The sequence below is a fragment of the Podarcis bocagei genome, assembly GCF_964188305.1.
Source record: "Podarcis bocagei genome assembly, chromosome: 7".
In the NCBI taxonomy this organism is placed as follows: domain Eukaryota; kingdom Metazoa; phylum Chordata; class Lepidosauria; order Squamata; family Lacertidae; genus Podarcis; species Podarcis bocagei.
The window spans coordinates 93,471,149-93,496,640 of NC_138132.1; the positions used below are offsets into that span (position 1 = coordinate 93,471,149).

The following is a 25,492-nucleotide window of genomic DNA, read 5'->3' on the forward strand; positions in this document are numbered from 1 at the left end:
GAGCTGAGTAAATTGCCCTTATACCTTCTAGGAATGGTCCTCTTATTCCTACCTTCTCCATACATTTTATAAGGAAGTGCCAAGACACATTATCAAAAGCCTTTTCGGCGTCTATAAAGATTAAAGCGGCAGGGATATCAACCCTGAGGTCCAGATATTCAATTATGTTAACTACATGTCTTACATTATCCTTTATCTGCCTGCCGGGCAGGAATCCAGCTTGATCTTTGTGAATCGCTCTATTCAAATATTTCTTTAGTCTATTTGCCATTATTCCTGCGAAGATCTTGTAATCATTGTTAAGCAATGAAATTGGTCTGTAATTTTTAACGTCAAGTATATCTGACTCTGCTTTAGGTATTACTGTAATATATGCCTCTCTCCACGAATCCGGCATTTCCCCTCCTTGTAGGATATTATTAATTACTTCTGTCAGGGAACTGCCATCAGAGCATCAGGTGGTGGAGGGACTCAGGCAGGATGAAAGAGACTCAACTGCTGAAGCAGGGACCAGCAGGGGGAGGAGTGGGTCTCTGAGGGAATGCGAGCAGGAGGGAGGGCTCAGGGAGGCTTCCAGCGAAAACAGTGGGGAGGTATCGGAGTCTCCCATAGGGAGACCCATACCTCGCAGGAAACTGTCACGCCGTGAGTCCAGGAGACGCGTTTCCGTTAAGGAACTTCTTTGTTGGAAACGCTTCCGCAGACAGCCACTGTCGGACTCTACTAGTGACTAGAGCAGACATGTCTGAGGAGCTCCGTCACACACGGAGGTTTGTGGGGGCGCACAAACTCTGAGGGAGCACGTTTTCACGCACAAGCAGCTAATCAAACCCTCACAACTTCACTAAGTATAGGGGCCAGATGTTCATCTAAAGTTTTATAATATTTTTGGGAGAGGCCGTCTGGGCCTGGGGCCTTCCCAGGTTTCATTTTTTTGATAACCTGTCTGACCTCCTCCACCGTTATTGGTTCATTTAATAGTGTCTTTTCTTCCTCTGATAGCTGTTCCCCTCCATTCCTTTCCAAGTACCTTCCTATCTCATCTATGTCTTCGTCCTCCTTCTTTTTGTACAAGGTTTCATAGTACTGGAGGAACTTTCCCTTTATCTCATTGGGATCTTCTGTTATTTGATCTTCCCACTTAATTTTGTTGATTACATTTTGTTTTTTCCTTTTTCTCAGTTGCCATGCCAGCAACTTACCCGTTTTATTTGCCGACTCAAAATACCTTTGTTTCATCGTTTTTATTCCCCATTCTATCTCTTGATTTAGGAGTGTTGTGTATTGGGTCTGTAATAATTTGCAAACCTGTTTACTCTTCTCATCCTCAGGATTTATTATTAATTTCCCCTCTACTTCTTTTAGTTGTTTGAGTATTTCCTCCTTCTTTGCTTCTCTTAAGTTTTTTCTATATTTATTCTGTTGAATCAAGAAGCCTCTGAGAAGAGCCTTACTTGCATCCCAGACCACATTGATTTTAGTTCTCTTATTCAGGTTCAGCTCAAAATATTCTTTCAAGATGTTCTTTGCCTTACCGGTAATCTCTTCCTGTTCCAGTAGGTAATCGTTCATTCTCCATCTATATGGTCCTGATGGTTTACACTTTAATTCCAGAAATATTGGGTTGTGATCCGAGAGAGTTCTGGGCTCTATTTCACATTTCACCGATCTTATCGAGAGCTCTCTAGAGACCCAAATCTGGTTTATTCTGCCCCAGCTCTGGTGTACCCCTGAAAAGTGCGTGAACTGTTTTCCTGTTGGGTTTTTAAATCTCCAGATGTCAATCAAGTCTAAGTTTTCTTGGAGATCATAAAAGGTTTTTGGGAGCTTCCCCTGCTTCCCTTTCCTTCTTTGTTCACTTCTATCTATCCCGGGTTCGGGGACTCCATTCAAGTCTCCTAATAGGATTAGTTTATAATTTTCTAATTCTAGTATCATTTGTTCCAGTTTTTTAAAGAACTCCGTTTTGTTTGTATTAGGGGCATAAACTGATACTACATTAAATCTTTCCCCTTGATGGGTAATTTGGATCCCCAGGATCCTCCCCTCCTCATCCTTACAAATTATTTTGGGTTCTAATTTTTCTTTAACATAGATTACCAGCCCTCTCTTTTTATTCACGTCTGAGTTAATAAACTCCATTCCCAACTTTTTATTAACCAACATATGTTTGTGTTTTTTAGCTACATGGGTCTCTTGACAGCAAACCACATCACATTTTTTATTTCTCAGAACTTTCTCTATTTTATTCCTTTTTAGTTTCTCATTTAGACCATTAACATTCCAGGTCAAAAAAGTTAAAGACATTATTAAAATTAGCGAACCGATTTGTGTCTAACCTTCAGTTCCTTACTTCTTCCTCCTCCTCTGTTTCCTCCTCCTCTACCACACCCTCCTCCCCCTCTTCCTCTTCATCCCCCCTCCCTCCTTCGCAGCCTCGTCCCCCCTCCCATTCCCCCCCATCTCCAACCCCCTGTCTGTCTGTTACTCTGTCCTCCTTTTTACCAAGCTCCCTCTCATATCTCCTCAAGAACTTTTCCACCTCTAGTGGGCTGGTCAGCTTAAATCTCTTGTCTTTGAAGAAGAAAGCTATTCCTTCGGGGAATTCCCATCTATATTGAATGTTATTCCTTCTCAGGACTCCTGTTATGTGTTTGTATCCCTCCCTCTTTCGGAGCAGTCTAACCGGTATTTCTTTAAGGACAATTATTGGTCTGCTGCCTATTATTAATTTTTTATGATAGCTCGTTTTGAGTATCAGATTCCTCATTCCTATTGAGTTAAACACTACTAAGCAGTCTCCAAGGGGCCTCTTAGTCTTGTTCTGGTATGTTCTCGTTTTAATTCTAAAGGCATTTTCAATCGTGTATGCGACCTCCTCCTCTTTCACCTCTAACCAATTTGCTAATTCCTTAGTTATTTTCTCCTTAATGTTCTCTTTCATCTCTTCTTCTATCCCTCTAAATTTTAAATGCATTTGCCTTTGTCGCATTTCCGTCATTGCAATATTGTCCCAGATCTGCTCTTGTGTCTTGTTTAGTCCTCGTATCTCCTCTTTCACTTTTTCTGTCTCTCTTTTCTGTTCTCTCATATCTTTCTGTATTTTTTTGTTGGACTCCTCGAAAGTCTTTGCTTTGACTGTTAACTCTTGAACTTTATTCGAGAGCTCTCCTATTGCTCCCTCGATTCTCCTATCTATTCTCTCCTGCATTTCTTCTAATTTGTTTTCTATGTTATTTTCATTCTGTTTAAGTTCCTCCTTAATTTTTAACCACAAGAAATCTAAGTCCTTAATTTCTTCCTGTCTTGATATTTTCCTTTCACCTGGGGTCCCCCCTCCCCTTTTCACATTCTTCCCTTGCATTTTGTTGCTAAATACCCGTTATGTTTTTTGGAGCTAATTCTCTCCCTTTGTGGGCTCACAATCTCTTTGTTACCGCTCCTTTAATACTTTACAAATAATTATTTCAAATATGTAGTTCAAAGTTACCACTCTACGGCAGTCCGCTTCCTGTCTTCACTGCCTGGGGTGTTGAAGGTGTCGCCTCTTACAGTCAGATTACGATCAGTCTTAAATTAAATACTGCCGAGGGTAGAACGGTGCAAGGGTGAGGTTCCGGAATTTCACAAGTATGAGGAACAGTTCTGGTCTACCATTTAATTTAGCTGTCCTGAGTGATATTTCCGCTTATATTGTGAGTCCTTTCCAGCCTCAACAGCAAAATCCAGTCTCTTTCCAACCAGCAGGAAAAACCCTGCCTTATTTATCAGTCCTTTTTCTGTTCTTTCTCCACAATTAGGGAGTTAGCAGAGAACCATTTAGCATAGTGTCTAAGAGGTCATATTAAATTCCAGTCCACTTATCACGAAATTCGGAAGGTAGGTTCTTAATTATTGGTGGTGGGAGGGAGGGGGAGAGAGGGGGGGAGAAGGAGGCGATGGAGGGTAGCTGTATGGAGTTTGCAGGGTGAACGGGGGAGGCAAGAGAGGGGTTTTGACTGTGTCTGTATAGGAAAATTATCGGGTAATGAGTGGGTTGGGTAAGTTGGGTAGATTGGGTAGGAATGGGTTGGGGGGGTTGGGTGGGAAGAAAGCGGGGGCGAGGGGGGGATGAATGGTAGGCAATAACAATAAGCAATAAACAATAAATAAGAATGTTTAGTAAACAATAAACAGTGAGAGAATTAAGCCACTAAAAAGGAGGTAAAACAATTAGGCTAATTTACTGTAAATAATTGTCTATCTTAATGTCCTTCGCTCAACGCTCTGCTTTAGCGTCACCACATATGGGTCCTGTGAGTCTTTAAACAAAAGTTCTTGCAAGCACTCTAATAAGAGTCCACCGAACACAGTCGTAATAACGTCTTCTCTCAATCCCTTTTATATTCCTCCTGTCCTCTTAAAGTCTTTCCCAGCGTATACTGCTGTGTGAACTTAGCAGGTTACAATTGAGAGCCGCGGGACACTTAAGTGAGAAAAAGAAAGAAAAAAAAGCAAACAAAGAAAAGTCCCTGTTGGTAATCCAAATCTAAATGCGGACGCAGGCCCCTGCAAAATTCCCAGTCACTAGGTATCACTAGGCATCAGACTCAGGCAAACATACTTAAGTCTTGAGTTAGTTTGTATGCATAAAATTGCTTAGTTTGGTCAGCATTATCCCTCCTTGTTCAGCATTCACACAGCTCGGCCATTACGCGCTACTCCCTTCCTTAGCTGTCCGCGATTCTGTGTCCTGTGCCATTTTCGCTCTGCGTCGGGCGGGGTCCATACATAGAATCTGTTACAGCCCGGACTCACCCATCTGTTGCGCTTGTCTTTAGCGTTGTCTCAATTCCACTCACGATGGGGAATCCATTTTTAAGTCCGTGGAGGTTCGTCGCTTTTCTCGGTGGGAGCTTGAGGCATCGTAACTCGGAGACGGGACTCTCCCTTGGTGCGCACACGACCCCGCTCTGCGTCTCACTCTCCACAGGGGGAGGAGAAGCTGCAGATACGGAACGTCGCTCCCGCACTGCCGGGAAACCTTCCCCCAGGGGTGCCCCCCCTGGGCTTTACCTTTTTGAGGAGTGCAGTGCCTTTGCAGCTCCCCCAAATCTCCGTATTACTCGGAGAGTTTTAGCGTAGCTCTCCGCGCTCCCTCTCCGTCCGCGACCGGAACCGGAAGTCTCGGACATTCGGATTTAAAGTAATTACCTGTGAGTAAAGTGAAGAAATTGGATCTTTAAAAAGTTGAATTAGGCTTCGAATGGGGGAGGTGCAAAACAGAAAGTCCGCCTTCCTCTTTTTGTAAATAGTTGGAAGCAAAGAGGTTTAAACTAAAGCCTGAAAGACTGTGTTTGATGTCTAAATTTCCAGTATAAAATAGTGACCCCCCCCCCTTTGGAAGCAGGGGAAAAGGGGGAGGACTTTTGGACATCTGCCTGCAGAAAAAGAGGGAAAAGTTAACTTTTCACCACTCGGAACCTGGGAACGGCAGCCATTAAATCACTGCATTGTGGAGCTTCGCATTGACTGTGAATAGACTATTTGACTGTCAGTGAGTGAAACATTGTTTCAACTATTTTCTCCTGGTTTAAAAGTTTCAACTATTTCTTTCTGAGCTAAAGTTAAGGCTTGATACTAATTATATTGGCGCAACTTGTTATTGTAATTTAAAAGAAAAAAATAAAAAGGATACTTTGGACTAATACAAGATAAACAATAACTATTTCCCTCTAGAGGAGGATTTTGAAACTGCTACAAGGAGTGGAATTTTCCAGTTTTAAAGATAAAACTCTGGGACTGTACTGACCTTGAGGGCCTTGAGTGTTATGGCAGATGGGAAAGAAAAAATAGATCCTTTTTTACAAGAAAAGACAACAAGGTCTGGTAGGTCTTTTCGGAGAGCTTCTACATCTGGCCCTCCTGCTTCCTCTGCAGCTGTGTCAATGTATACTAAACCAAAAGGAGGAACGGCTTCAGAAGAAGATTTGGCACTTGTTTTGAGTAAAATTAACAATTCCTTGGAACAAATGAATAAAAAATTGGACCAAAACTCACAAAAATTGGACCAAAATACACAAAGCATAAAAAGCTTGGAACAAAAGGTTAACTCTAATACAGAAGCTATAGAGACATTAGTTAAGGAGTCTAACTCAACTAGACAGACTGCAGAGAAAGCTAAGGAAAAGATTGTTACTGTTGAAGCGAAGGTAGCACAACTGGAAATAGAGGTCCCAGATGTGTGGAAACAAGTACAAGACCAGAAGCAGATGCTTTCTATGTTTGAGCTCAAGGAGAAACAGACAAATTTGAGAATTCAGAGAGTACCTGAACTAGAAAAAGACTCTTTGATAGACTATCTTACAGAGGAATTTGCAGCCTATTGGAACCGGGATTTACAAAAAGAGGAGTTTAAAATTGTGAGAGCCTTTAGACTTGGAAGAGGAGGGAAGAAGAAGAAGAACAGAATAAGAGACTGTTTGATTACACTCCGATCCAAAGAAGAGAGGGATAAAATCTTGAGTTGGCATTACGAGGAGGCCTTGGCAATACACCAATTTAGAGTGGAGATATTTAAAGATATCCCGAAATATCTCTTAGATTTGACATTTAACTTCAGAGATTTGGTTGAACTGTTGAGAAGGAACAAAATCAACTTTCGGTGGGAATTTCCTCAAGGCTTATCCTTTAGTTTTAAAGGAAGGAAAATAAAGATAAGATCAGTAGAAGATAAAACAAAGTTCCTGTATAACCACGAAGAAGACCTACAGAAGGGAATTGGAAAAGAGCCAATAACATTGGAAAGAGGATCACCAGACAGAGGACTGGAGCAAAGAGTACGGGAGAGAGCACCAACAAAAAAAGATACCCTGGACATTTCAGCATTGTCCTTTGGACTGGACGCCCCTGTTAACGAGCCAACGTTACCACCAACAGAAGAGGAGCAAGCTCTGGGGGCAGTTGGGGGAGCACCTAAGTAGCCACAGGATGGCGCTGCAGGCCTTGAGTTGGAATGTGAATGGCCTCAACAGTTCGGAAAAAAGGCGAAGAGTGTTCCATTTATTGAAAAAAGAGCAATTGGACTTGATTTGTCTACAAGAAACGCATGTGACAAGGTTACACAGGAAATTATTGAGCAATAAAAAATTAGGCCAAGAATTTATCTCATCGGATAAAGTTAAAAAAAGAGGAGTGGTTCTTTATGCAAAGGAGAGCCTATCACCTAAATTTATCTTTAAAGATGAACAAGGAAGATTTGTAGCAATTGAAATCCAATCACAAGGAGATAAATTTTTGATAATAGTTATTTATGCACCAAATGAAGGGAAATCGGAATTCTTTAAAAAGCTACATGAAATCTTGATGGACTATTTGGATTACAATATGATTCTGATGGGAGAATCATAGTGGGAGCTAAACAGTACAAACTGAAAGCATTTGCAGATGACTTAGTATTGACTTTACAGGAGCCAGAGTCAAGCACTAAAAGAGTATTACAATTGATTCAAGAATTTGGTCAGGTAGCAGGTTTTAAGTTGAATAAGACGAAAACTAAAGTTTTGGAGAAAAATCTAAATGAGATTGAGAGAGAGAAGTTTCAGAAAGAGACAGGACTGACACTGGTTAAGAAAGTGAAATATTTAGGGGTTAATATGACTGCTAAGAATGTGAATTTATTTAAGGATAATTATGAAAAATTACAGTGGTGCCTCGCAAGACGAAATTAATTCGTTCCGCAAGCTTTTTCTTCTTGCAAGTTTTTCGTCTTGCGAAGCACGGATTCCCATAGGAATGCATTGAAAATCAATTAATGCGTTCCTAGGGAAACCGCCTTCAGACCAGGTCCGGGGACAGTCTGTCCCCCGACCTCTTCTGAAGGCTGGGGGGGGGGGACAAGGGCTTTTCTTCCCACTGCCAGCCTTCACTCCCAGCTTCGCTCCCGCCCGCCAGCATTTTAAGATCGCCCGGGGCAGCGGAGACTTCTCTGCTGTCCCGGGGAGATTTGAAAATGCTGGGGGTCGGCAGCGAACGCTTCGCTCCCGCCCGCCAGCATTTTAAGATCGCCCGGGGCAGTGGAGACTTCTCTGCTGTCCCGGGGAGATTTTAAAATGCTGGGGGTCGGCAGCGAACGCTGCGCTCCCGCCCGCCAGCATTTTAAGATCGCCCGGGGCAGCGGAGAAGTCTCCGCTGTCCCGGGAAGGCAGGCGGGGGGGGGAGCAAAGACTTTTGCCCCCCACCGGCCTTCAGAAGAGGTCCAGGACCTCTTCTGAAGGCCGGCTGTGGGCGAAAGTCTTTGCTCCCGACCACCAGCAATTTAAAACAGGTCCCCGGAGATTTCCCTATGGGCTTTCGTCTTGCGAAGCAAGCCCATAGGGAAATTCGTCTTGCGAAGCGCCTCCAAAACAGAAAACCCTTTCGTCTTGCGGGTTTTCCGTCTTGCGAGGCATTCGTCTTGCGGGGTACCACTGTATGGTCAAATTTGAAGCTATCGTTGTTAGGCCGAATTGCTGTGATAAAAATGAATGTATTGCCAAGAATGCTGTTCTTGTTTCAAACACTGCAAATTTTGGACAAAATGGACTGTTTCAAGAAGTGGCAGAGAGATATTTCCAGATTTGTCTGGCAGGGCAAGAAGCCTCGTATAAAATTTAAGATATTAACTGATGCTAAAGAAAGAGGTGGATTTGCCCTGCCAGACTTAAAACTTTATTATGAATCAGCCGCTTTTTGTTGGCTGAGACAATGGATGCTTCTTGAAAACACGGATGTTTTGGATTTGGAAGGTTTCAATAATGTATTTGGTTGGCATGCATATTTGTGGTATGATAAGGTTAAAGCACACAAAGCGTTCAAAAACCATACTGTAATAAAAGCACTGTTTAATGTCTGGATAAGATATAAGGATTTGTTAGAAAATAAAACCCCAAGATGGCTGTCACCAATGGAAGCAAAGGCTCAGAAAAAACTCAATATGGAGGCCAAATGCCAAAGTATTGGGAAATTTCGGAACAAGAGGGTGACAGATTAAAACTGCAGAGCTTTGAAAAATTAAAAAACAGAGTACGAGATTGGCTCCATTATTATCAAATAATGGAGGCATATAACTTGGATAAAAAACTAGGCTTCCAGGTGGAAAAATCAAAGCTGGAAACAGAATTGTTAGACCCTAAAGTTAAGAATTTGGTAAGAATGTATAACTTGCTGTTGAAATGGAATACTCAAGATGAAATGGTGAAATCTGCTATGATTAAATGGGCACAAGATGTTGGACATAATATTATGATGGCTGACTGGGAACAGTTATGGACCACTGGTATGAAGTTTATGGCATGTAATGCCTTAAAAGAGAATTTAATGAAAATGATTTACAGGTGGTACATGACACCAGTCAAGCTCGCAAAAATTTACCATTTGCCCGACAATAAATGTTGGAAATGTAATGAAACTGAAGGTACATTCTTTCGCCTTTGGTGGACGTGCCCAAGGATTAAGGCTTTCTGGGAGATGATTTATAATGAATTGAAAAAGGTATTTAAATATACCTTTCTAAAGAAACCAGAGGCCTTTCTCTTGGGCATGGTAGGCCAATTGGTGCCAAAGAAGGATAGAATTTTTTTCATGTATGCCACAACAGCAGCAAGAATACTTATCGCAAAGTACTGGAAGACACAAGATCTACCTATCAGGGAAGAATGGCAGATGAAGCTGATGGACTACATGGAACTGGCGGAAATGACTGGCAGAATCCGAGACCAGGGAGAAGAGTCGGTGGAAGAAGATTGGAAAAAATTTAAAGTATATTTACAGAAATATTGTAAAATTAATGAATGTTAGAAGGATGCTGGAATGAAGTTATATGACTTTAGCAGAAATGTTATAAAGAATTAAGTATGAATAGATTGACAATGGGTAAAGGTGTAAACTTAAGGTTAAATTGCGTTAAGATAAATTATGGAACTAAATTTGAGAAAGAGGGAAAGGACTTGCTGGAACAATTAATTGAACTAGAATACAAAAAAGGAGGTGTGAGGAAGTCGAGGAAATAAGCAAATGAAAGATAAGGATATGAAAATACGGGGTCGGGGGTTTTTTTCCTTCTATTTTTTTAAAAAGATTTGTGTTTGTTAAATGTTTCTGTTTTTTTTCCTTTTTTAATGTTTTGATGTACTGTTGATGTTTTGTTTTATTGTATTTTCTTTTGTTTTTGAGGTTTTGTAACTGTTCATTGCTTGTATTTCTTTTTCTCTTTTTTGTAATACTTAAACTCTAATAAATATCTTTTAAAAAAACAAAACAAAATGAAAGCAGTAACCTGTGACGAGGGACAGAATGTGTTCTGAAATGGAACATGTTCTACTTCTTTATTTTCCCATGGGTGTGTGTGTGAGTGAGAGAGAGAATATTTCCTTTTTCTAAAATTGAACTGTTTCACAAAATAAGTAAGTAACTTAATGAATGGAGACAACGTTTATTTAAAAAAGACTGCTGTAGCACACAGGATGCATCTGACAAAATGGGTGTGAGTCCATGAAAGCTTATCCCATAATACAACTGTTAGCTTTTAAGGCACCACAAGATTCTTTCCTGAAAATATTTATTTATTTATTTATTTATATGTACATTAATGACACACACAGAGATGTTGTAAATACAGGAGTCCAAAGTGTCTAAAATTGTAAAACATATCTATAAAAGCAGTAAAACAATACTATATCATTTGTAACACTAGAGAGGTCAGCCATCAGCCTTTCACAAAGAGCCAGGTTTTAATTAGCTGGCAGAATGAATATAATAATAATAATAATAATAATAATAATAATAATAATAATAATAATAATAATTTTTATTTATACCCCGCCCTCCCCAGGCTCAGGGCAGCTAACAACAAATAATAAAAACAAGTTGATTAAAATACAATTTAAAAGATTAAAATACAACATTAAAACAATAAGGGAGCAATCTCTTCATAGGAGGAGAAAGGAAAAAGAAAGAGGGGGAGGGAATCAAACTGATTCTGAGCCAAAGGCCAAGTGGAACAACTCTGTCTTACAGGCCCTGCAGAAAGAGATCAGATCCTGCAGGGCCCTGGTCTCATGAGGCAGAGTGTTCCACCAGGCCAGAGCCAGTGGTGAAAAGGCCCTGGCTCTGGTTGAAGCTAATCAAACTTCCTTAGGGCCCGGGACCTCTAGGGTGTTGCTATATATGGACCTTAAGGTCCTCCGTGGGGCATACCAGGAGAGGCGGTCCCGTAGGTACGAGGGTCCTAGGCCGTGAAGGGCTTTAAAGGTCAAAACCAGCACCTTAAATCTGACCCTGTACTCCACCGGGAGCCAGTGCAGCTGGAAAAGCACTGGGTGAATATGCTCCCATGGCAGAGACCCCGTGAGGAACCTCGCTGCAGCATTCTGTACCCGCTGGAGTTTCAGGGACAGCTTCAAGGGCAGCCCCGCGTAGAGCGAATTACAGTAGTCAAGCCATCGCATGGATCACTGTGCCCAGGTCAGGGTGGGAAAGGTAAGGGACCAACTGCTTGATGCAGCGAAGGTGGAAAAATGTCGCCTTGGCTGCTGTTATAATCTGCACCTTCATGAAAAGGGAGGCGTCAAGGGTTACACCCAAACTCTTAACGGAAGGCAATGGCACTAATTGGGCCCCCGCAAGAGAATGGAGTTGGTCCCTCATCCCCATACCATCCCGACCCAGCCAGAGGACCTCTGTCTTTGAAGGACCTCTGTCTTTGAAGGATTTAGTTTCAATCGGTTCCCACGAAACCATCCAGCCACAGCTTCCAAACATCTGGTCAGTGTGTCAGGGATCGAGACGGTATGGCCATCCATCAGCAGATAGAGCTGAGTGTCATCAGCATATTGGTGACAACCCAGCCCAAAGCTCCGGATAATCTGGGCAAGGGGGCGCATAAAGATGTTAAAAAGCACTGGGGAGAGGATTGAGCCCTGCGGCATTCCACACACCAAGGGGTGGCGCGACGACATCTCCCTCCTTCCCATATAGCATGGGAAGCCCCATGGACTTCCTTGGAAAGGGCTTTCCAAAGCATTGGTACCATAACGCAAAAGGATCTGCTTCCCAAACTCACCCCCTGCCTGTACTTCAGTGGTGGCAGATGAGCAGGACTTCAGGAGCTGATCCTTGTCAGGGCAGATGAGCCAATGTCCCTTAAGGTACCTGAGTCCTCAGTCATTTAAGTGGAGTCCTAGCACTTGAACTGGGCCAACAATGTCACAAATTGATCATTTTCAAAGCTGTAATCAAGATTTTTCAGGTTACTGTCCTTCGGGTTAGGATGCAATTAGGAAGGCACAGACCTGCCTCTTGGAATCAGGCAGCCACCTTCGCTGTCTTCCTTTTGGAGCCTGCTGAAGTCATTCGTATTTAGACAAGCCTCCCAGGTGTCTAGAAAGCTTGTATGAGTTTTAATTTGTTTAGTCTATTTTACTTTGGCTTTAATTTTCTGTTTGTCTTAAATTATGGTTTAATTTTTAAAGGGATAATTTTATTGTTTTATCTTTCTGTAAACCACTTTGGAGTTTTTTCTACACTCAAACAGTAAAATTTATGAAATAAATGAATAAATACAGAGGCAGGCAGATAGACAAATACCACATGCATACATATATATAACCCCAACATGCTAAATCAGATGCTAGCTGAATTAGGGCATCATAAAATTTCCGAGTCAGACTCTTCCAGAATACCTGGAACGTATTGTAATGGAAGTAGCATGCATCTGAAAGGCTTGGCCATTCTGGAAAGGATTTGCTGCAACAATTATTAATCAAGATACAAGAGATGGGAGGAGGAGGAGGTCGTGGAAAGAAGGTAATCAAAGTGGAGAATTTGAAAATGATGGTTTTATTTTTTATTTTTATTTTTCTGTTTTTATCTTTTTTCTTTGTAACTTAAAAAAAATTATTTTTTCAATAAATATCATTCTTAAAAGAAAGAAAAAAAGAAAGGCTTGGCCATTCTGAATCTAAGGGAGCACTTGATTGTGTTATACTGCTGAAGCAAAGAGGTAGCAGGGGTCAGCAAACTTTTTCAGCTGTCCCTCAGACCTTGTGGGGTGCTGGCCTATATTTTTTTGGGGGGGATGAACGAATTCCTATGCCCCACAAACCCAGAGATGCATTTTAAATAAAAGGACACATGTAAAAACACACTGATTGTGATTTAGAAGGCGATGGGGCCAGATCCGGCCCCTGGGCCTCAGTTTGCCTACCCATGAGGAAGATGGACCTGTTTGAATGGGAGACCACTGGGAGACCCAGGAAACCCTCTTTAACATCTCTGAAAAAGCAGAGTGTAACAAACACTAATTACCGTATTTTTCGCCCTATAGAACGCACTTTTCCCCCTCCAAAAATGAAGGGGAAATGTGTGTACATCCTATGGGGCGAATGCAGGCTTTCACTGAAGCCTGGAGAGAGAGAGGGGTTGGTGCGCACCGACCCCTCTCGCTCTCCAGGCTTCAGGAGAGCCCCAGCGCCAGCCCCACAAAGTCGGGGGACAGCGGGAGGCGGAACGCCGCCATCCCGCTGTCTCCCGAAGTGGTTTGGAGGCTGACGGCGGGGAGAAGAGCCATTCTCCCCGCTGCCTGCCCCAGCACTCCGGGGACAGCAGGGAGACGCAGCGTGACTCCCTGCTGTCCCCGGACTTGATCTCAAGGCGGGTGGCGGGGGAAATAATTTTTTTTTCTTTATTTCCTGGGGGGGGAATAATTTTTTTTTCTTTATTTCCCCCCCAAAAAACCTGATGTGTCCTATGGGCCGGTGCGTCCTATGGGGCGAAAAATACAGTAAAAACACTATTATTCTAGCCCAGGTATCTGCCCGTCAGCACTTGCAACATCAACTAAGCCTAAGCACTTGCAACATCAACTAAGCCGTTCTTAACCTGAAGCTGTTCTTAACTAGAGGCATGCTTTCGCTAATGGGACGTCTTGCTGCCGCTGGCACACCATTTCCGTTCTCATCCTGGGGCAAAGTTCTCAACTCGAGGTAACTCTTCCAGGTTAGTGGAGTTTGTAACCTGAAGTGTTTGTAACTTGAGGTACCACTGTATATAAAACCCCTGACCAACTCTCCATTTGCCCAGGATCCCACCCTGGCGGAAGCTAAGGACACAGAAGACCCCCGTCCCAGTCAGTTTGAACTGACTGAGTAGCTATTTACACCAAATCCAAAGCCCTGCCAAGGCCACAGACTCTCTTTCCAAAAATTGGAAACAGTCAAACAGTACTTTGCTGCTCACTCAGAATTTTACTCACAGAAGCTGAATAGAAGTCACAGAGGGAAGTGGTGAAGAACCGGAGCTTTAGCCCAGGAGACCAAGGGGTGGTTGCTTTTTTTCTGGTGGGGGCGGAGAAACAGAAACAAGAGGCTCCAGAGAGAAACTCACCACTGGCTGCCCTCAACTGGAACAGTGTATGATCTTGCATCACCAATGGAATGAAACAGCAGTCAAGAGCATGTACACCCAGCTGGGGTGTGTAATCTTTGCAAAATGTTCCAAGAGATTCCATGGTTCACGCTGGGAATGACGAAATGGCTTCCTCCATGTGGGAAGCAACATATCAGAGTCAAGAGAAATCACTGCCTGAGGGCATCAGCCTGATTCTAAGTAATTAGCAGTGGTATAAAGCCATTTGTATGTTTCCCAAACTGATTGACTAGAAATGTGCACCTGATACAAATAAGCAGGAAAGCTGACTCAAAATTATTTTGACTGAAATATGTTAATCACAACATCATCAGAACGTTGTGGTCCCCAAGACAGAAAGAATCAAGAGTGGGTAAACTTCGAGAGACATCAAGTTTCACTGTCCCAGAAAATCTGCATAGCAGATTTTCAAGAACAGAACTCTTCAGCAGGCAGGTCTCAGCAGCATTCTGCAATTCAAAAACTCTGCCATATACAAAGCAGGGGAAGGAAGCAAAGCAAGAGCAGACAAGAGCAGGATGTGACAATGATTAAACTCAGACATATTCACTTCCATCACAATTTTGGCTTGCAGAGCTGGAAACATTTCCTCACTGGTAATTGTAGACTTAAACAGCAATGCTTGCTACCTAGATTCCTGTTGTTGTTTTACATCACTATCTGAAATATGCACTGGTATCAGAATAGGTTCTGTTTCAAGTAATCTTCCTTCCAGACTGCATTGCTCAGGGCTCAATAAAATAATTCCATTTATCATCAAATAACCACAAATACATATCATTGTTGTACTACACAACTGTGGCAGATAAGAGATAGCCTACAAAGTTCTCCCCATCATGCTCATTAAGGGAAGCAAGGGAAGTGGTCAATGAAATTGAAACCTCAACGGATCACATTAGCGGTCCCTAATGAGTGAGGCAGCAGTGATATTATATCAACATGCTCACGTTTGTGACAATTAATCTATGGAGTTCAGTACCGTCAAATGGGACGACATGCACTGGCTTTAAAAGAGAATGGTTTATTATTCATTTATTTTAGGTATCTAACATTTTCACAGAGTGGTTTACATGAACATTTTCCCACAATAAGAACCAGCAACTATTTAAATAATAAAACAGAAAAGACAACTGTTTCTTTTGGAGAAGCTGCTGCAACGTCTTCTCGGCTTCCCTGAGAGCAAGATGCTTGAAGAGCCTCTGTGGTGGCAGGTGTGGGATGGCTACCACTGGACTGCTCCCAAGCTCTTCTTTGCTTATTATGCTCAAAGGGATTAGATTAGCCTCCAGAGAGTGAGCAATGATAACCAAATAGAAGGGATAATAAATAACAAGATGAAAGATGAAAAAATATGTTTTAATAATTCCAGTGGCACCTTTAAAGATCAACTAAATATAAGCTTTTAAGGTATGAGCTTTCGTGTGTAAACAGAAGGGGAACCTCTGGCCCTGCAGATGCTGCTGAACTACAACTCCCATCATCCCTGGCCATTGCCCATGCTTGCCGGGGCTAATGGGAATTGTAGTTTAACAACAACTGGAGTGCCAGGCCATACAAACAGGAAAAGGGCATCAGGAGCATTCAGAACATCTGTCAGACCACAGTTGTAAACAGATTGGTAGACTAGGGGCACCATAGATCTGATCTAGCAAGACAATTCATATATACAACAAACTGCCCATTATTTGGAGCAAGAGACATTCAAACAGGAAAACCATTCCCTTATTTTAAGTTTTCCCACCTGTCCATAAGCTTTTTTTCTAATAGGTCCCTTAAGAACACTGTATAACATTTAGATAGTGCTTTTTGCAATGCTCCCCATGGACATGCTAATGCTCTACTGGCAGGGGAACCAGAAGCAGAACCTCAGGAGCCAGAGGGAAATGAAGGACACCTATGGGAGAATATGGTCCTTCAAGTAAAGGTAAAGGGACCCCTGACCATTTAAGTCCAGTTGGGGACGGCTCTGGGGTTGCAGCGCTCATCTCGCTTTACTGGCTGAGGTAGATTCCGGGTCACGTGGCCAGCATGACTAAGCCGCTTCTGGTGAACCAGAGCAGCGCACGGAAACGCCGTTTACCTTCCTGCCAGAGTGGTAACCATTCATCTACTTGCACTGCATGCTTTCGAACTGCTAGGTTGGCAGGAGCAGGGTCCGAGCAATGGGATCTCACCCCGCCGCGGGGATTCGAACCGCCAACCTTCTGATCAGCAAACCCTAGGCTCTGTGGTTTAACCCACAGCACCACCCGTGTCCCAGTCCTTCAAGTACCCAGGTCCAAATTAAAAGGGAGGACTCAATGGCACCGGGGGGAGGGTGGCATACTTGCTTTCTGCCCCTAGTGACCAAGCAATTAAGACCTAGTGACCAAGCTTGTTCTTTCTGCACAGGCCCATCCTGGATCTTGGTTAAGCTCTGGTGCAAGGCAGCATAGAGAACTGACTTAAAATATACATATTTTATATGTGTCAAAAATCTGCATGGGTTTTTCTTTAGAAAAAAAAACCCCTGCAAGAGCTGCCAAGAAAGGAATTGAAAATATGTGAGGCATTTCACTGAAAAACTAGATGGATAAGGCAGCACCTAAAATTTCAGCCCCCCCCCCCAACAGCTCTGGGCAGCACTAAGCAGGATGAGCTCCAAAAAAATCTTATATGGCACATATCAACACCTCCTTCACTGCTTATCTGTTCCATTTGGATTCCATATGCCTTTTGTCTTCCTTTTAAAAATAAAATAAATAAAATCCACGTATTACTGTCAAAAACCAAGGTGTTAACCTGGGAAGCTCCCTCTTTCCTCTCTTCCAGCATGATGGTGAGGGCTTGTCCAGAAAACTCCAGAATGAGAAAACCAAGGAGTTATCCTTATGCTATAATCCTTACCCCACTTACCTGGGAGTAAGCCCAATAAATTCAATAGGACTTACTTCTGAACAGATATGGCAAGGATTGCAGTCTTTAGTTTTCTAACTCTGGGGTTTTGTGGACAAGCCACCAGTCAGATGCAGCAGAATAGACTTCAGCAGAACTATAACCATGAGTGGCAACTTGCCCCTGGGGCCGCGGGTGGCATGCAGCGTGCATGGCCCTGGCACTAACATTTGTGGGTGCCTGGCCCTTTCATGGGGAATTTTGTGTGTGCTCGGGCACCCAGGGAGTTGGCACCTATGACTATCACAACATTATCTTCTAAAAAGACCACCTTCAAGGCCGCCTCAAATGAATTCCTTAGAATTTTGGAGTTTATGAAGAGAGACAGATATGCTTTGGGGAAACTCCATACAATGGTACCTCTGGTTAAGTACTTAATTTGTCCCGGAGGTCTGTTCTTAACCTGAAATTGTTCTTAACCTGAAGCACCACTTTAGCTAATGGGGCCTCCCGCTGCTGCTGTGCCGCCGCTGCGTGATTTCTGTTCTCATCCTGAAGCAGAGTTCTTACTATTTCTGGGTTAGCGGAGTCTGTAACCTGAAGCGTATGTAACCTGAAGCATATGTAACCCAAGGTACCACTGTATTCTGGGCTAAACTTCAGCGGGATTCAGGGAACCTGATGAACAGCACAGTCCTATGTAGAGGTCCCACAAAGCTCAGTGGATTTATTTCCTTGTAGAGTTTAGGACTGCAGCCTTAAAAGCCTTAATTTCCCTCACCTCTAGCATTCCTTGGAATCCAGTTTTGGACATCTGCACCTGCCATTTCCCATGTTGCTTTCTGTGGGCTCTTAATGTTCAGCTACTGCAATGACCTAACTTTAACCAAAGGAAGTCCTTGTTTGAGTAGCTGTCTGAATTATTACATTGCAAAGTCTAGTTTTAATTCTTCTGGTAAAAGCAAAGTCAGATCCTCCTTGTTTCTGTGACCTCCAAGGTACTATCCTGGTATGCAGTCACATTAAATCAAGTAAAAGGCAACTTTCGTTAATATAAACAAACCACAAACAGTAACCAAGACTTGTTCTTGGCTGACCTCTCATGGTTTGCTTAGAGGACAACAAACATCTGGGATATTATGGCAAGGCAGACGATGGCCTGTTCCCCAGCAGCAGGGGAAGAGCAGAGGCACAAGCACAGGGTTCACTTGCATCAATTCAGTTTCCTCTTAGCTATGGCTTCAAGTGATATATGAACTGGGTCAGTGCGTGAGGCAGGACGCTGGATAGGTCTTTGGGTCTGATCCATCAAGGCCCGTCTTATGTTCCTGTTTAGAAGAGTCAACTGACTGGTTTGGGACCAAGGGTCAATTTAAGCAAGAGGCTTCCCGACTTTAACAGAGACCTTTCCAGCCTCACTGGTTTGCTAATGGACACTCATACATCTGCCATGGAACTTGCATGTATTGTAGGATGTCTGCCTTGCCAAGAGGCCATGTGAACTGCCAGGGGGCCTATCCATGCACTGCAACTGTCCAAAGCAGCAGATTGGTAGGAATGGAAAGCTATCTTCCAAGGAAGCTTTTTGCTGGTGATAGGACTTACCTGTGTTTTGATCATGGGCTACTTCTGGACTTTGTCTCAAATTGTATCTGTGTTTTGCCATGGGACTGTGACCAGACCTTCCATTTTGGATTGCTGCTGTAAGTGGATGTGGGGCTGCTAGGTTTGGTTTCATCTGAAGCAGGAGAGCAACCAATTGCACTGAAATACTAAGGACACTTATTGGGGAATACTGAACACAGTGGAATGCTACTTCCACATAATTATTCATAGGTTTTAGCTGTCAAGTTACTTGTCTGACTTGATATTCCTTTAGGAAAAGCTTACCAAGCCCCCAATGACTTACAGACATGTACTTCAGCCTTTCAGGGAAGGGAGGGTTGTTGTTGTTGTTGTTTTTAAAAAATGCTCTCAACTATGGATTGAAATCTAGGGCCACTGGGATACTATAACCCCTGCCTCTTTGGAAGAACATATTATTATTAATTATTATAATGCAGGGCGTTGTTTAAGACTGGCCCAAGACCTGAAGATGTTGAGAACTTCATAGGGTGGTGTGTCCATTTGCACACATGCAAATGGAGTATCTTCAATAAATCTCCAAACATCATCCTCATTCCCACAGTTTGTAGGTAAAGAACATCTACCATGGTGCACATGCAAATGTAAGTGCACAAATCATTAAAAAATGTGGATTCCCTGACCATGCTTGCTACCTAGGCCTCATGCAACTTAAAAATGTATCATCATTTTCCTGCAGTCAACAAGTTCCTGGCATTAACTTTAACACATTTTTACATAAGCACACCTATATAATGAGCCTGTCACCTGATTAAACAGTTGTTCAGAAAAAGTATGATCGTTTTATCCAGTTTTTACGTGACGCACACATGTCACAGCAGGCATCACCTTAGAAGAAGCATTATCTGCTAAGTGAGAGAGAATCCTCCTTGCTGCTAGTAGATTTTGGAAATGCTTGTTTCTTTAAAAGCACCACAACCAACCTGCTCCCCAATGACTTGCAGGCATCTCACACTCTCACAATCCACTTAAATTAAGCCACTGTGAAGCCACAGCTCAGCAACAGAGCATCTGCCTTGAAAGCAGAAGGTCCTGGGTTCAATCCCAGGCATCTCAGGGTAGGGCTGGGAGACTCGTGCCTGAAATCCTGGAGAGCTGCTGTCAGTCAGTGAATATTGTCCGAGAATTCTGAGCTAGATGGACCAATGGTCGACCCACTGATTTTACTGAGAGGAAAGTATGAGCTACAATTGTCCTCAAAATAAGCCACACTGAACTCAGTGGAGCTTCCTTCTGAGTTGATATGCACAAAATTGTGTTGTAGAGCCACATTCATACACACACTTCCCTGGGAGTAAGTTCACTAAAAATGCTGAGAATTACTTATCAGTAAACAACATATTCATTCCTTAGAAAGACTTGTGTCCTGACTTTCTGGTCCAAACTTTGAACTGCTAGAAATGGCTAACAAAATATATTTCAAAATGCAACTCTAAAATATAAAAGCTGTGTACAATTAGGCTGCAAATATTTTCCACACTAATTAAGTAGACTCTGAAGCACTTAACTCTGATTGTGGTGTACCTGTAATTATTTGTGTATATTGTAACAAGTACAGCCTGCAACAAAAAGGTGTAACAACAGTGGTGTTTTCCAGTTCCTTGTTTGAGTCAGACATCCCATATATAATAATAATAATAATAATAATAATAATAATAATAATAATAATAATAATAACTTATTATTTATACCCCACCCATCTCCCTGAGTTTCCCCAGCCACTCTGGGCGGCTTCCAATCAAGTGTTAAAAACAATACAGAATTAAATATTGAAAATAAAAAATATATTTAAAAAACTGTTCTCAGTTCTATTCTTCTCCTCGCCTAATTTTCTATTTCCCCCTTCAACTGTCAATCAACATTCCACACCCATTGCGTATGCTCAGTCCTCACTGGCCTGTTTTGGGAATTCATCCCCTATTCCTCAGTATTTCCCCCATTATTATCAGTAGTAGTAGTAGAAGTAGTAGTAGTAGTAGTAGTATTTCTGCAAATCTTGGCCTTTCACCCAAGCCTGCCAATAACGGCATCACATGTGTGTTTGGCCAAATAAGGACTCACAGCCTGAATGCAAAAAAGATAGGGAATTACTCTAATACATATTCTAATGTATACTACAGGCCAACACACACAAGTATACAAGCACTCGGTTCAGCACCTGAGATCCTCCTGCCAGATGCAAGGAACAAGGCCTTTATGGCACTGACGCTCTGGACAGCGGCATAGCGTGAGTTGTCAGCACCCGGGGCAACGCAAGTAATTTGCGCCGCCTAACCCGGGGCAAGTAATTTGCGCCCCCCCAACCCCTAACCTGCGAGTTGCCGCTGGCGCTGCCGCGCAAACAACGCTGCTTGCCCGGAGGAGGATGGAGGCAGAAGCAGCCGCCGCCTGTGGCTGGGCCGAGGGGATGGCGGCGGCGGCAGGGTGCAGAGGCTGCCCGTGCCCGGCCAGGCGTCGGTGGCGGCATCGGCGCTGCTGCAGCGGCTGCTCCTCCTGCGAGCAGTGAGCGGAGCGCAGCCACAGCGATGGCGGGGGCGCGCGCGCTAGGGCGCAAGGCTGGCGGTGGCGGCGGGGAGCCCGGCGGAGGAAGGAACTTGTCCCTTCCCTCTGGACTCGCGCCCCCCCCAGATGTTGCGCCCGGTGCGGTCGGCACCCCTGGCACCACCCACGCTACGCCACTGGCTCTGGATTGTCCTCACTAGAGCAACTCACATGTCTCTACCACATGGACAGCTGATATAATACTGATACACACACACACACACACACATATATATATATACATACACACACACACACTACGCAAAGCCTATGCATGGCTAGCCTTGGGAGAATTTGAAAGACTGCTGCTCAATCCTACACACCTAGCAGTAAGTCCTACTGAACTCAAGGAGATTTACATCTGAGTACACATGTATAATGTATAAAAATAAGAAATTATCCAAGCAGTGAATAGAAAGCATATTATGAAGCATAATAAGAACAATTACAAAACATTTTAAGCAATCCTTTATTATACTCCACCCTGCATTTGGGTGCTTTTAACTGAAGTTTTATCTGCTGAGGCTATCTTATTTTAATAATTTGTGAACTGAACATTGCTCATTGTTTACATGGTTCAATTATATGCTGTGTTTTAAGTGTGCTGTAATTCACCTTGCAAGTGGCTTTCAAGCCTGAAAATGGGCTAGAAATCCATTAATTAATTAGAATCTTTTTTCCCCCTTTAACAAACTAGCACCACCCCCGTACATGGTACTAAATCACCTACACGCACATTGTATTTCATACACAGGGTGACTGACATCAATCATCATGCAAGTCAAGAGCATTGGGCATCAGTTCTGGGAGGGTGTGGAGGGGAAGAGGGAAGGGCCAAGCTGGTGGGCAGTAATTAATAATGTAGTAATTATGATTAACAGCAAGGGAAACTAACGATGAATGTCACAGGCAGTGGTTTGATTCGATTCCTGTTGATAACCACAGCAGACCAGAGCTATGTTGGCTCACAAGGGGAAGCCCTCCCGCAGCCACAGCTGGGCAGCAGCCAAGGCTCCCGCTTCGCAGGAAGGCAGGCGCAGGAGACGGGATGCTGCGGCTTCCTGCAAGGCGTCGAGGGGCCAAGCGCTGCCCTGGAGGCCCCCAGCCCCAGGCAGAGGCTTACCCTGCGGGGAGACAGATCGGAGGTGCGGGGGTTGGAGCCGGGTTCAGATCCCGCCCGCTGACCTACCTCGCAGGGCTCTTCTGAGAGACACGCTCGCCCGCCCGCCTTCAGCAGAGGAAGAGCGGTGTACACGTGTCAACGTCACGAAAACCTGGCGCCGTCACGTGTGAACGGCCGCCCCGCTCTTCTCCACGCGCTCGCCCAGCCGCCCCGTCCCAGGCGGCCCGTCAGCCGGCCAGGCCCGACGGAGGCGGCCGGTGGGGGGTCCTCCAGGGAGGGGGCGTGGTCTGGCGGAATGGGCGGGGCACTCACCTGCCTTGGCTCGCTCGCGCTCTGCCCCTCCCCCAACTGGTCCAGCTGAGGTGAAGGAGCCGCCGCCGCCGCCGCCGCCGGAGCCAGGAATCGCGAGCTGGTGCGCCTGCGCGCACAAACCGCCGCCGCTAATACGTCACAGCGTCACCAGCCGGGGAGACTCGCCGGCGCCGGTCGCTCCGCCCACCAGGGGCGCTCCCGAGCTCCGTCTTTTCGCGAGGCAGCCAATCGGCGGCAGCTTTTCCAGAAGCGCCGCGAGCGTCCAATGAGAACGGCGCTAGGGTTGAGGGAGAACTGATGGAGAAGGGGCGTCCTATTGTGCGCGCGCAGCGCGTCGAATAGTGCTCCTAAGCCAACCCCCCCCTCCGGAGGACACGTCGTTCTCCCGCCGCGACGCAAACAGGTGGGCGGGGCGGAGAGACGCAGCGCGAGGTTTGCGCAGGCGTGGCAGCACGCGCCTTCTCAGGCCCGGCTGTGATTGGAGCGCGACTCCGCTTGGCCCTGGGGGGGGGGGTCAGGGATGGGGGGAGTTGTAGAGGCGGAGGGGACCCTGAGGGTCATCTAGTCCAACCCCCTCACGACCCCGAGATGAAGAGTCTCCTGCTCTCTACCTGCTCGCTAAGCTGGGAAGCCAAGTTTGAGAAACATTGGACGTGTTTGCCCATTAAGGAGGACACTGCACTCTTAACATGCTGAGAGGTGCTGTTGCTCCTTCCCGTAGGAAGCCTCGAAATTAACGCCGAAGCCTTCCAAGTCAAGTGACATCACTGCCTCTGGCAAAAGCTGCATGACATCCCAGAGTCCTTGGGATACTTTCCTCCCAGAACTTGCAACAACTCTGACCATGGGTGATACTGCCTGTGGCTGAGGGGACCTGGAGTCCAACAAAATTGGAGAGGACATCGTTTCTCTACCCCTGAGTTAAAGGGATACTACATATCAAGGAAACCAAAATGCTTGTTTACAAAGCTATTGTACTACCAACATTACTGTATGCTTGTGAAACATGGACCACTGATAAACGCCATCTCCAGCTCCTCGAAAGATTCCATCAGTGGGATCTCTGAAAATTTGATACAGTACATCACTTGGGAAGACAAGCGAACTAATGCCAGTGTACTGGAAGAAGCAAAGATCACCAGTGTTGAAGCAATGATTCTTCAACATCAACTTTGTTGGACTGGTCATGTGCGGATGCCTGACGATCGTCTTCCAAAGCAACTACTCTATTCCCAGCTTAAAAATGGAAAGTGTAATGCTGGTGGTCAACAAAATATGTTTAAAGACTGTCTCAAGGCAAATCTAAAAAAATGTAGTATAAACACTGACAACTGGGAAACACTGGCCTGCGAGCGCTCCATTTGGAGAACAGGCTTTACCAAAGGTGTCATTGGCACTCAAACTCAGGACGCAAGGGAGAAAGGTGCTAAGAGGAAGGCACTGTTACGGAAGGGGGGGGCATGTCTTCTTCACTACAATATATTTGCTCAATTTCTCTAGGACTCCATCACCCCTCCCCTGTCCTCCATAATCTCTCAAGTAATCCAGTCAAAATCACTCTGCCAAACCTTTCCTCCAGGCAATGCCAGGTGACAGACTATGCAAACATGAACCATTGTCTTCTCAGGATGTGCTTATCTGCGCATATCTCCAGCTCTCTGCATATTCCCCCCTCCCTCCTCCATCCAGCTCTCTGCATATTCACCCCTCCCTCCTCCATATGTTAATCTGTGTAACCCAACCTCTTAATGTATTCATGATGTAACTGGGATGTATTTTGCACTGGATTCTGGGATATGGAGGGAAATTTCAAAAGTTCATGTCACCCCTTTCTCTCAGTTCAATCTCGCCTTGAACCTGTTGCGCAATAAACTTGGATCTTCTGCAGTTTGCTCCTGCGTCCGGCTGAGCTCATTTTCTTCCGCAGGGACCCACGGACTTAGTCCGATGAGCTGGGTGGCAGAGTAACCCCGCACCCAGATTTTAGCCGTAACAGCACGCTTAACAAATCCACACCATAGGCGCCGACTCCATGGGGCTTGAGGGGGCTCGAGCCCCCTCAAAAAAATTTTGGGGGGGCTCAGCCCCCCCAATAATCTCAGGTGCCCTTCCAGCAGAGCGCCGCCGCCGTCCCCCGCCTCCTCCCCACCTGCTCCTTCGCCAGCCAGCCAGCCGCGCGCCCTAATCGGAGAGCCCCGGCCGTCCCCCGCGAGATTAGGGAATCCCCGGGGGCGGGGGCTCCTGCCTCGCTGCTTCGCAGCACCACCGCCACTGCCAAGGCACTGCCGGAAATCCCGCGAGAACAGGGGAATCCCGACTGGCCACACCTCCCAGCCAGCCAATCGGCTGGCTGGGGGGGCGTGGCTTGCCCTATTTAGGGCCGGAGCCACTTTATTTGCATATTCATGAGCTTATTTATTATTCATGAGCTTTCCCGGGCCCCCCCAATATTTTTTCTAAGTCCGCGTCCCTGATCCACACCGTGATCAATTCCCACCTGGAAACCAATGTCCCCACTGTGGAAGGACGTGTGGATCCAGAATTGGCCTCCACAGT

At 44.8% G+C, this 25,492-nt stretch overlaps 1 protein-coding gene across 4 annotated transcripts in view; it reads right to left on the reverse strand.

Annotated features, from left to right (window-relative positions):
- GPAT4 (glycerol-3-phosphate acyltransferase 4) overlaps positions 1–23,077 on the reverse strand; it is a 41,247-nt gene extending 18,170 nt beyond the window's left edge. Inside the window, exon 1 of one of the 4 annotated variants that reach the window (XM_081200973.1) lies at positions 22,937–23,077. The gene's annotated coding sequence lies outside the window, so the exon portion shown is untranslated. Of the gene's footprint in view, positions 1–14,269; positions 14,346–22,690; positions 22,852–22,936 lie in introns of those variants that run through there. The other 3 variants (XM_081200976.1, XM_081200975.1, XM_081200974.1) reach the window with 3 other exon arrangements.
- Between the last annotated feature and the right edge of the window lie 2,415 nt (positions 23,078–25,492).